Here is a 13250-nt window from a genome sequence, read left to right on the forward strand (position 1 = left end):
ATGCGTCAGCAGCAGGGGAGGGCATTTCTGCCACACAGGGAGGCATTGTGTGGTTATATACACATGGGCAGGTGTTGAAACGTAATATGACCCTGATTCATAAGGTTACCTTGAACTTTACTTGCACCAGTGTGTTTTGAACGAGGTGTGGCTGCAAGCTGCTGATGTCCCTGGGCTGCTGTAGCCCAAGGGTAGTGGGTGACATGGGCCAGTCCTGAGGATAGAAATCCTGTGTTTCAGAATTACCTCATGTTTCTGTGAGATTTGAGAGAAACTTCAGAGAAGGTCAGCTGTTGGAACTCATGAGAGTGTTCTCTCTTGCGTTTCACAAATGATAACTTCAAACACAGAATGTGAGGGCTTAGAGTCACAGAATTTCTTAGGTTGGAAAAGACCTTTCAGATCAAGTCCAGCCATTAACCCAGCACTGCCAAGTCCACCACTAATCCATTTTCTACAGTGCCACAATTACATGATTTTAAGTCCTCCAGGAATGGTGACTCTATCACTTCCCTGAGCAGCCTGGGAATCTGGGCCTTGATGTAGAACAAGACGACACAAGACATCCAGTACAGTTTATTCCTTCAGAATATTTCTCCCAGAGAGGCTGTGTAATTAAATCTTCCTCATAGAAACTGATGAAGTACAAATGGTAATTCATACTACTGTACATGTGAACTTTTGTAGCGGCTCAAGAGGTGAATGATTGAATTGTCAGGACTCTTCAGTCAACATCAGGGAACTCTAGGTAGCAGGAATGAAAGGAACTCAGCCTTAATAAGAAGACATTGAAACTTCAAGTTTTTGTTACTTCACAGTCTACTCTCTTGCTTGTTCTTATAGAGGGGAAAAGGTACTAAGTTTTTTTTTTTTCACAAGCATGATGTTTATGCATTCCTACCATCTGGGCTTTTAGCATGTCTTAGCAAAAACTGAGCATTAAAAATAACAGCTTGAAGGTCTTCATCTGCCAGATCTCCAGGCCTTTGGCATGTAAAGTCCCCCTGCCCTGCCCCGACCATCAGAGGCATAATTGCAAATTATGTTTTGCTACACCAGTTTTGTTGGGTTTTTTCCCATGGTAGACCATTTTAAAAATTACATTTCTTTACCTCTTCATGATATTTATGTCTCCCTTCTGAGGAGACAAAAAGTGGAAGAAGAGATGACTGCTCTTAAGCTGAGAAACTTAGGAGTGTAGTGCTGCTGAGGTGCAGTTACTACTAACTGCTGTGGAGGTTCTAGGCACACACAGCACTGAACACCTGGTGGTGTTTGCTTGTCCACCTCTCCATTCATTCAACAGCTCCCTGTTGCTGTCCATTGCTGGGGCATCAAAGAGCTTTGTAAGTTATGTAAATGGCACAGCAACAGGGAAGTCACCAGAAAGTCCCATCCTTCTTATTCATGATGTAAAATTCAAGCTGCGTTGAGGTTCAGTTGGATGAACTCCAGTTACAGGGCCAATGCCACCTGAGGTTCAGCGTGAATTACATTGATTGACTAATGAATGTACTAGAAAGAGAGACTGAGCTTGCTAAAATCATTCTTGCAAAATGTTTGCTTGTTAAAAGAAGTTCTGTCTCCTAACTGCTGGTAAGCATGTAGTCTAGGCAGTGGAGCTCTGAACAACCCAGCTGCTGTGCTCCAAGAGCAACATCTCGTGGCTAATCATTTCACTGTCTTGGTTCGTGTCATTATTTCACAGCTCCTATCAACTGTGTTTATGAAAATTCTACCTCAGATTAAATTGGTTATTTTCCTACTCTTCTTTCCTTCTGAGGTCTGCATCAGTCATATCCAGAGCCTTGAAGTCAGCAACATATGGTATTGGATACCATTTCTATTTGTCAGCATTTAGTTCCTTTGGTTGTGTATAGATCTAAGAGGCAGAAGTAAATTATATTTCTTTCTATCAGAAATTCCTGGGGGGTGTGTGTGTGTGTGTGTGTGTATATATAAATATAAATATAAATATAAATATATATATATATATATTTTTTTTTTAAAAAAATAACTTTATGACTATTTACCAAAAATAAGAGTAAAGGTCGCTGCATGAGTATGACTGCCTGGGACGCATTACACATTATCAGCTTTCCTGAGAAAATGATTACTTAGCATTATGAGTCAACATTGAATTGCAGGTGAAACTGATCCTGGTCGCCCTGATTCAAAATTGACTGAAACGAACATTCTGCATGACACAGTTTTCTCAAAGGTAGAAGACCAGCAGCCAAATTCAGCTCTATACTCATAAGTTAGGCAACAGTTAATTTTTCTTTCTAAATCTTACCTATAGAATGGTTGCAGCCACATGCATCTAGATAAAAAGCATATGCTACCGTAGTAATGCTTCATACTTTGAAACATTAAGGAAACACACAATACAAAACCCAATTTTGTGATGTGACAAATCCCCATGGATTTTTATCTATTTTAGCTGTCTCTAGCATGCTGGTTTGAGAACAATAAGACACAGTCACATCAGTGGGTTTTTTTCTGTTTTGCTTTTATACATTTTTTCAACCTAGAAGACACCATGCCCACAAATACTCACTGCCACCACATTCTCTCTGAAACTGTCAGAATTGCTCCTCTGGCACAGGTGCTGCCATTTGGACAATAACACAATGTGTCCTAAGTTCATACACGAAATTAAAAGAACTCAAAGAGAGTTGGTTTTGATTAGATATATGGAAGGAAACCTTGACAGTGAGGCACTTGTGAGGCACTGGCACAGGTTGCTCAGAGAAGCTGTGGATGCCCCATCACTAGGAGGGTTCAAGACCAGGTTAGAAAGCACTTTGAGCAACCTGGTCAGTGGAAGGTGTCCCCTACCTATGGCAGAGGGGTTGGAGCTAGGTATCTTTAAGGTCCCCTCCTTTCTATGTCTCTATGATTGCTGCACCATTGCTGGGAATTAAAATAATAAATATCTCATTGGGTCCAAACATATAAGACGTGTACTATTTTTGGCTCATAGTCCATAGCATTAACTCACCTAATGGAATACTTGGAAGTCTGAAGAGACTTGTCAGGTAGTACAGGGGCTTACATGGCAATCTTACCTTGGCACTAGCCAAATTCAAATCTTTCAGGAAGAGTATATGAGATATACCACTCTTCTCATGACTATTTTTATTGCCTTCAATAATTTGCATCTTAGGGAACTATTGAACCAGAATGATTTTATGCATTTAATAACTTTCCATTAGTTTCTAACCTATGCTCTTATGCAGTCTGCTCCTAAAGCCATAAGAACATCCACATCAGTCTATGTCAAGAACATCCACGTCAAGTCTATGTCCATTCTGTGGATGCCTCTAAGCAAAGCAATACTTGATCAAACATTACATTTATGGGATCTCTTGCCTTCTTGGTCTTTTACTGTGGAGGGAAAAAGGGAATCAATCAATCTCTATTCATCCTGTCTATTGCTTGGCCTACTTTATAAACCTCAGTAAGACTCCTGTGGTCACTCTTTGTCTAAACTAAAGAGATGTAGCTTCTTTCTTTAGAGTGACAGGAGGCCTTTGATCATTTTGTTACCCTTGTTTGACTCTTTCCTAGCCCTACAGCTTTTCTAAGATATTCTTTAGGGGGACATGCAGGAAGTATCAGGATAGGACACAGTATCTAGGACTTGGGAAAGCACAGATTTAAACAGAGACAGGATGAAATTCTCTATTTTGCCTTTCTCAGAAATCACTTCTGAACAATGGGCTGTTGTTGCTGTGGAACAATCACAGCCCCCAGGTTTTATTCCTGAATGATGGTCATCAGTTCAGAGCCTCTTAACTTCATCAGAAGTAGAGTGAGGAGTGGTTTATGTGCATCTTTTGCCATATATGCATATACACATATACTTCATCACCATTTGACACCTAGTTGATGATTTTCATAAAGCCTTTCTACAATTCTTCTGATAGTCCTGACTTCCTCCAAATAATTTTGTACCATCAGCAGACATTCGTATTCTCAAACTTTGAAGGCACTGCTCTTCAGAATAGTTCACTCAACCTGTGAGTTGTTTAAAAGAATGTAATAATTTAACTATGGGACAGAAAATCTGACACTGTCCTTATAGTAGAGTTTCCATATCTACAAGCACATACATGTTGGACTATATGTTTGTACACTGTATATAGGAACTATGTTATTATCAAGCATTGATGTGAGCTCTCCTACTTTTCTAAAAGGTGAGATTGGAGGCAGCTGCATTTCTGGAGGAGAAGAATCTTTTGCTATTATTACATATGGGCCATAAGAGGGAATTGCCTTCCTAGGAAACTGACAGCAGCCTTTCTGGCGTCACACCAGGTTGATATATGCACATATTCCTTGATTCAGTGACCTCTTATCTCTCTGGTCTCACTTGAAAACATTTAATTGGCCTATAAACATCCATATGACTTCAGAACAGGAATCTCTAGGAGTTTTATACAATGTGTTTCCTGGGACAAGTTGGGTGAATTCCATGCTACTGGCACTTTGGAGGACAGCTGACCTCTCTAACAGCCTCAAGAAAAGGAAACAGCAATAAAACTATTATCTTTCTAGAAGGATTGCATTTCCTCCATCTTTTTTGAGCAGTAAAGGCATTAATTTCTTAGCTAGAGAAATCAAGAGCTACCATTCAGACTGCCTCCTTTGGCTAGGCAGATACTGGGAAATACCAGGCCACATTGAAGCCTGCTCAGCTTTTAAACAAGTTCTGAAACAGTGTCTTTAGCTTATGAAAATGCCATGGTACAGTAGGATTTGATCCTTATATCTGAAGCAAGTCTACATGAATAATGAATCCTGTTAATTTAAACATGTTTAGCCTACCTTGAAGCTCCAGTGATTAAAAATTAAGTATGTGCCTAAAATACTTTGGTTGGTCATGTCTGATAAAATCATCATCTTGTTGATGATAGCCATTTGAATAAATTAGCAAATTAATAGAGAGGCAGCTGCCCTGCTATGAAATGTTGTCTATCACTGAAACTGGGCCTGTTTTAAATTTGCCTCTGGTGACTGAGTTAGATGGAAGGCAAGTATCTCTGAACTTCTGCTCCAAATCTTGGTGCAAAACTGGAGTTCTGAGAAGCCCCCTCCCTAAAAACCAATCCAAACCATCATATTTAACTCATGTCCTCCTGTTCTTTGTTTCAAGAAACCTTGGGGTAGCATTTAAAGTGACTTTTTGGCGGCTGCTGCTCACTAGCTGAAGTAGGGGGAGTGTTCATGTTCATTTTAAACCAAGGACATTTTGTTAGAGATATTATGCTGCCTGACTGTATCTCATCTGTTGCAAATGTGAATGCAAACATGTGCCATCTGGAGCTATAACCAAATATGAGACTAAAATATTAGCACAAAAAGTAAATAACAGCTCAGCAGTGCTCCTCAGGCAGAAGAAAGGATGGCACAGGAACATCTTAACTCTTCTGTTTCTTATAAATCTAAAGAAGCAATAGATTTCTTTGCATACATATGCAGAAATAAACCCAAAAGGGCTCTTCAAGTTGTTTAAGAAAGCAAAGAAACAAACAAACAAAACAACAGAAAAGAAAATAAAACAAACCCACCTGGAAAAGTAAACTCTTCCCGCAAATTTGTAATAGCTCTAACCTGCCTCGCAGTAACATGGGGTCAGAGCCTCCTTCTCCACTTTGCACACCACAGCAGATGTGCTGCTTCTGGGACATTTCTCCCTTGGTGACAGGTAAGGGATTGGTTTAAGTCTTGTTTGGAAATGGACATGAATCTGGAGACATGAATAGCTTTCAAGCTGCCCAACACCAATTGTTTGCTTTCTTCATGCTAAAACTTTTACAAGGGTGAACTGGCAATTTTTTTGTAAGGGCACATCTTGGGATGTAGAGGTTCTAAAATAAACCAGAAGTGACCTTGTACAAGTTTGTGCCATTTTTCTCCAGCTTCCCCGCTGAGGAGATGGTGTTTGTACAGCCACCCCTATCAGCGCCGGGACAGGCACCATCTGTCATTTTAAATACAGATAGATCACCGCTTATTATTGCTCAGCAAGTGAAAAAGGCTGCAAAGCACGGTTAGAAGATGTTCCTGGCTAGCAATGCCATCACCAGAGCGGCACTGAAAAGCAACTCCTCCTTCAGCCCCCTCCCCTGCTGAGAAGAGTGGTTTAGATGATAAACTTTTTAAAGTAGTATGGAGCCCAGTATCATATTAAAGTTTAGTCTGTCGTATATCATCGAAAATAAATGCCTAATCTAGGGATTAGCACTCTATAAATACCACAGATTGGCGAGTGAAGGTTAGATGGCAGATTAGATATGTGATGTATACCTTCAATCTTGCCTTTACACATTTCATTTATGATCAGATTAGCAAGGCCCAAGAAACTGAATCTCAAGCTCTTTCATTTTATTTTGAAATATATAGGGTGCAAAAAGATCAGAAGATGTCTTCTGTGAGAAACATAGAAGTTTTAGAATTTTCCGTGTGACAAAATTACCGTGCCCAAACTTCCCTCGCTGTTTGCCATAGGATAACTTCTCTACTAATAATGCTTGATTTAAATATCTGTCTATTCAGACTGGGGGAAAGGAAGAAAGCAGTTCTATCTCAAAATCTGGATTTTCTAAGAGCTCAGAATACTTAAAACCAGAAAATTCTCTGGTATTGCATACAATGGATACTCAATCTGTTAAACCTTCACCTGACTGGCAGCACTGGAGGCCAATAAGGGCAGGAGTCTGCCTGCCCTTGGGCAATTATTTCTTTAGAAATAGGTTGGTCTGACAAAACTGGGGAGCAAGAAAAGATGTTGAGTGGTACTGCAAATTGCAAATTAATTTTTTTTCTATCTCCATGTTAGAGGCTTGGCTGCCAAGATAGATTGGGGAAAGCGCCAACTTTCTAAGAACCATTGAGTCCAGCAGGGATGAAGAAGACTGAAAACCTTGCCAGAGACCATGTATGGTTTTGAGCCAGCAGTCCTGTGAAATTAAGGCTGAGGAGATGGATTTCTAATGCTCAAACCCAGAGGAGGACAGTCACGGTGCCTCTGTAGAAAGAACAAGGATGCTGAGAGAGTAGAAGATTCTGAAACCTGAAAATGTTAAATAGTACAGGTTAAAAATAGAAGGGAGGGAAAGGAGGGAAAGATCAATCTGAGCACATTTAATAAGAACAGATTATGATAGGATAAATGCAAATAGTTGTATGAAGATATGAATTGCTGGGTCAAAGGTGGCCACAAGACACAGGCACTTCCATGCTGTTCAGTGGTAGTTTAAAAGACATTCAGAGCTTCTTCTGGACCTGTTTCTGTATACAGTAAAGACTTAGTATTGAAACTTCAGTGTTGCAAGATCAACTGCTGCTTACTCTGGCATTTATGTTATTTCTGTCACTATGAAAAACAGCTCTGAGATTTTTAGAACCATGCACATTTGCAAAAATCATATTTTTGAAAGAGAAGTCTGGCTCCATTTGTCTCATAAAAGTCTGCACTTAACCACTTTTTAAAAAATCCCCACTATTATTTTAAGGTCAGTGGAAATTCCATTAAAGTGTTTCAGGATATCATCAGATCATTAGAGCAATGGAAACTGAAGAGTATGCAATGTACTGATTTCAAACACACTCTAAAACTGGACAAGAAATCAAGTGTGTAACATTCTCCTTTGGGACCCACACAGTTCCAGCGGGATTTTATCATGCTACGTGCCAGTGACTGCTCCTAGCTTGAAGTGGCTACTGGAAGATACATTTCCTTCAGAGATGCATCCATTGTCACCTCTCAAACCAGCCTTTGAAACTAAGCAGAGACAAACTTTTTTCTCCCTTAGCTACCCTGGGAAACATATGTAGAAGGAACTTTGTCCTCAGGAGTGTGTCTGATACCTAAATCTCCCACTTTGAAGGGAACAGACACCTTAGAGTCCTGCCAAGTGCATTGAAATTGTGCTCAGAAAGGCAAGGTTTGAAAATCATGAATCAGATCAGTTTAACTGCAAGGCTTGTGTGAACACATTAAAAGAAGCAAAAGACCAAGAGAAGCATGGGTCTACAGTGTTTAGTTAGTGCTCAACAGTCCTTTCACCCCCCCCAGTTCCTGTGACAGGATGGTGAGAGCCCTGTGATAATCTTGTGGCAGGTTACATCCAAATTCAGATGGACTGAAGCATTTATATCTCCAGGACCTGTTTCCCTTTATAGCTCAGGTCCAACAGTGCAGGTCATTCTGGCCCAAACCTCTCCCCTTTTTCTTCTCTCCTCCTGCCTCATATGCTTCTGGTTCATTAGGTCAAGCAGGAAAGGCCCTAGAATTTCCTTCCATTAAGTCAGATGGCATCACTTGATGCCATTTGTTGTGCAGATGAAATTCTCTCTTGGACAAAGCAGAAGGATTTCTCCTTGCACAGTTTATAACTATTTCCATAGCAAGCCAGGATTTACCAAGTTCTCAGCTCAGCGTGAAGTAGAACTGATCTGGGAAATGTCCAAATCCCATTAAACAAATGCTTCATGTTAGAACTCCCACTCTGAACCCACACCAAGTACCCTGCCCATCATGCTTTACACGATTTCATAAGTGTGAACAAATGACACAGCTCATTATTGATCTCATTTGGGACTAGAGCTGGTGGCAACCACACGTGGAGGTGCCAGTACCTGGAGGGTACCTGGACCCAGTTCCCAGCTCGGTGTTTGGAGAGGCTTTTGGGATAAGCTGTACTAAGCTGGCCCAACAGGTCCCATCCTGTGCTAGGAGGTCACCCCTTCAGAGCTCTGTGCTCCTGCCCAGTCCCCCACACTTCTGCAAGCAGAGTTTGGAAAGGGCAGCACTCACCTTTGCTCTGCTGTCATACTAACATCACCTTACTGATAAAGTGTGACAAAGAATAGCTTGGGGGTTTTTTTCGGAACAAATGTGGGAATGGAACACCCAGAAGACAACAAACCTGTGAAAATTTTAATTTCACATGTTTTCTCTTGAGTAACTATCCACATGGGATGTTTGGTTTATTGTGACTGCGAGTGTCACCTTTAAATCCCAAAAACCTGGGGCAACAATGAAGTAAAAAAACTAGGGGGGAAAGTATTTCTGGTTTTATTTGTAATGTCAGAGCAAGACATCAGCTGAAAAAATTCTAAAGTTAAAACAAACAATATAGAATATATTTAAAAACAGCAAGCAGAACAGATAGAAAGATTTATTTTTGGAAGAACCATCCCCAGCCCCAATTCATGTGTCCACAGCAAGCAATATGGTTTTTTGAAAAAAAAGCACAGTTGTTCTATTAGCTGGCCTTCCTCACCTTCTGTTTGTGTTTCAGTGTGCCCAGAGGATTAGCAGATTGATAATACATCCTTAGAAAACACACATCTTGACCCAAAATATCATTACAGGCAGCAAGAGAACAGAAGAAAAAAATCAGTAGATGATAGAAAAATCCTATTAAGTAATTATAGCAGGAGAGGAAGAGGTCTCTGGAATATCAAACCTTCTGAAAAATTAACATTTTGATAAGGATAAGGGTGAGATTAAGTGTGAGGTCTTGGTGCATTCTGCGACATATTAACTCCTGACACAGAAATCTCAACAGATGGAGGCATTTAGAAGAAATGAACAACTAAGGAAGAAAACTGGCAAGCAAATAAAATTATTGGGGAAAAAAATTATTACTACTGGTTATTTGTTTTCACTGTTATTTTTTATTAGGAAATTAGCACTTCACTGCCTGAGCCATGAGCTTACTATGGAAGTGTTAACCTCAAAGAAGATAAAATAGATGAAGGTGGGAAGATTTTTTTCACCCTTTAGTTTTCTTTTCTAACACTGAAATAATTTCTTTCCTGCAAATAGGCATCGCTATCACTGATCTCCACAAGAAACCACACAAGTTGTTGGGTTTGGATGTGCCTTAGCTGCACAGAGCTGATGCTATGATTCAGAACTGCTAAAAGAAACAATGACATTTGAAGATACATCAAAATGGGCATTAATTTACTTTATTAAAAAAATAGTTTCTTCTAACCCTTTCTTTCCTGCTTTCTATTTTGTCTGCTTGTTTGTCACTGGATGTTTGAGCAGGTGTAACAACTGGACCTTGACCTTCTTTGAATTCATCACAAAACAAATTAATACAAGAAGTAAACAAGCTCCAGGTGGATCCTTGCTTATTGCTCTCAAAGCCCAGAAGATTTCTAAATGTAAAAGTAAAGAAGGAAAGGACATTAACCCTGACAAACAAATATCATTATTTCTAAGACGATTGCTGGGATATGCCCTTGTGTATGTGTATCACATAGCAGATGCTATTTATGATAGTGCACATAACAAGAGCAGCTCTGATAGGAAAATACTTCCCTGTTTGTGGAGTATTATATAAAGCTTTGTTCTGTCACCCTATTTCCAATTCCCTGTTTCCTATTTTCTTTTCTCACTCCCTTGTTGGGCAAATCCAGGTACACTTTTGAGTCCCTAAATGCACAGCTAGAACAGGATGATGACCACACACCTGGTAATTCTCTGCAAGAACCCAGCGACTTTTGATCTGACAGTCACCTCCATGAGTATAATATTTATTTTCACCTTAACCATCTTAAAGGTAAACCAAACTACCCAAGTGTAATTGCAAAATCCAAGGACAGAGAAATATATTCAAGCTGACTTCACTGATAGAAAGCAACTGATAAGCCACCAATATGACAGCTGACTGCAGTTAACCTTTAATTGGGATCCAGCAGCAGCATGTGCTCGTTAATATGCTGCCTTAAAAGCAAAATAATAACGCAGTCCTGTCTTGTTTATGGAACAAGTAAAATTAATGGAAAATGTTAATCTCTGGTCTAACATGACCATGTTTACCCTGTAAAGCCACTGTGCAGTGAGTATTATTCAACACTGAGTCTCAAGATGGACTGCTTTGGCTCTGCCTTTACTTTACACTGTGAAAGCAGTGCTTTAATGTTCACTTAGCAGATGTAAAAGTTGTCTTTTTTAAAAAAAATCATTTACACATAGATGTATTTAAACACAAGCAGGCACTTCTCTCCATTATTATATGACTCTAATACTAATTTCCTCATTTATCTTCATGGGAGACCTAGAGCAGGAAAAAAAGAAAAAGTAAACTGTGTAACCTCACTTAAATTTATTAATGGAGTCCTTTGCACCTTCATCCCTGTGTTCCACTGCATGCAGATATTCCAGGCAGTTTGAATCATTAGTATTTCCATGTGAAATCATTATCTGGGGAAGTGCTACTGTACAAGACAGAACTAGAAATACAAAACAAGTTTGACCACTCTGCGGACACAGAGATGAAATCTGTATCTCATTGCAGCAGAGATGGTGGCCAAGGGGCCCACCTGGGGTAAAGTAAGAACTTGAATGAAAAAGCTGCACTGGAGAAGATGAGGGGTTTTGCTGGTTTTAGCTGGGGTGGAGTTAGCTTCCTTCAAGTGGCTTGCAGGAGGATGTGTTTTGGACTTGTGCTGAACGCAGGGTTGATGATATAGAGATGTTTTTGTTAAGGCTGAGCAAGGCTTACACAGAGCCAAAGCCTTTTTTACTTTTCGTATTGCCATGCTGGGGAGGACATTGGGGGTGCCCGGCAGGTTTAGGGGAGCTGAGACAGGGGGCCCCAGTGGATCAAAGGGACACTCAGGACCATATGACTTCATGCTCAGTATATAAGACGGGGAGGAGGAAGAGGAGGAAGGGGAGGATGTTTGCAGTGATGGCTTTTGTCTTCCCAAGTCACCACCAGGTGTGATGGGGTCCTGCTCTCCTGGAGACTGCTGCCTGCCCAAGGGAAGCACTGAATTCATTCCTTGCTTTGCTTTGCTTGTGTGAGTAGCTTTTACTTTCCCTATCTAACTGTCTCTATCTCAACCCACAAGTTTTCTACCTTTTAACCATCCAGTTCTCTCCCTTAACCTGCAAGTGGGGCGCTGAGTGAGCAAGTGGCTGTGTGGGGCTTGGCTGCTGCCGGGGGTTGAACCATGGAAGGTGTAAAGGTACTAGAAGCTGCCAAGATAATGGATTTATATGAAAGAAAACCAGGAGACAGAGGGATTTGCATGCAGATACTCCTTGTGGCATGAATGGAGCAATTGGGCAGGAAGGAATGAAATTGAAGACTTAGAAGTAGAACTGAACTACCTAGCACCTCAAAGGGAGAGTAGAATTCACAGACAACTGCAGAAGAGCCCAGGGCCTCCAAAGGTAGTAGAAACACACCACAAAAGTATAGGCAAGCCTGATTCTCAGTGTCCTTTTGAACTGTGCAGATGCCTGTTAAATAGTGATCTCTTAGATGCCAGTGAACAGGAACCATTCTCTTATGACACCTACACCAAACTGCTTAAAAAGGGTGATGGAAACATCGCTGGAGTCAATGTTCACAGCACGTAGTTCTGTTTTCTTTCCAGAAAATTGGTTGGTTAGCTGGTCTGACAGAGGAAAGAGATAAAACAACTTGTGGAGTTGATCCCTGGGCTTTCAGACCACACTTTGCTTCAAGAAGCAAGAGACAGCCCCAGTACATGGGCTGGCTGGGACAGCAGGAGACCCTCACACAGCTCGCTCAGTGCAACAGCTCTGCAACAGGGAAACTTCTGGGTTCTCACTGTGGAAATCGAGGCATTTATTTCTATCAATGTTTTTCTTCAAACAGTTAATTAAAATCAGCTGTTGTTTGATTTGCAGCCTCTGTGGGGAGTGCAGGCTGCACCTCACTCCTGGCTGGCACAAGCTCAGCAGAATGATTAGCAGTCCCAAATCTCATAGTCTGATCACCAACTTCATTCAACAAAGCTAAAAGAGAGATAATAGTTGGCAAGGAAGCAGCTGATCCAGGGACAAGAGGCATTCATTTTTCCCACCCTTTAGACCAACACCAGCCTGTCCAAAGTCATTTTATCAGGTGAAATTTCATCTGTTGCAGAGGAGTTCTGAAAGAGATGAGTCAATGAGAAAGATAAGGTTCTCAATGAGGCCGTAAATAACAAATCTAGGCAGCAATGTCACCCCTACATTTTAGGCCACTGAATGTGAACATAATGAAGTGTGATGTGCAGCTACTGAAGCTGAAGCTCAGAGAAGGCACACAGTTTTTCACACAACCTGGTGGTAGATTTGAGACTCAAACCCATTTTTTTCCTTTTGTTTACCTGGCACCCTAACAGCCAGGGCCCTTTGGAGTCAGTTCATATTCTTTCTTGCATTGTAGGACAGAACTCTCCTCTTAGCTTTATGCATTTAG

The sequence above is a fragment of the Hirundo rustica genome, chromosome 3 (assembly GCF_015227805.2).
Source record: "Hirundo rustica isolate bHirRus1 chromosome 3, bHirRus1.pri.v3, whole genome shotgun sequence".
NCBI classification, from domain to species: Eukaryota; Metazoa; Chordata; class Aves; order Passeriformes; family Hirundinidae; genus Hirundo; species Hirundo rustica.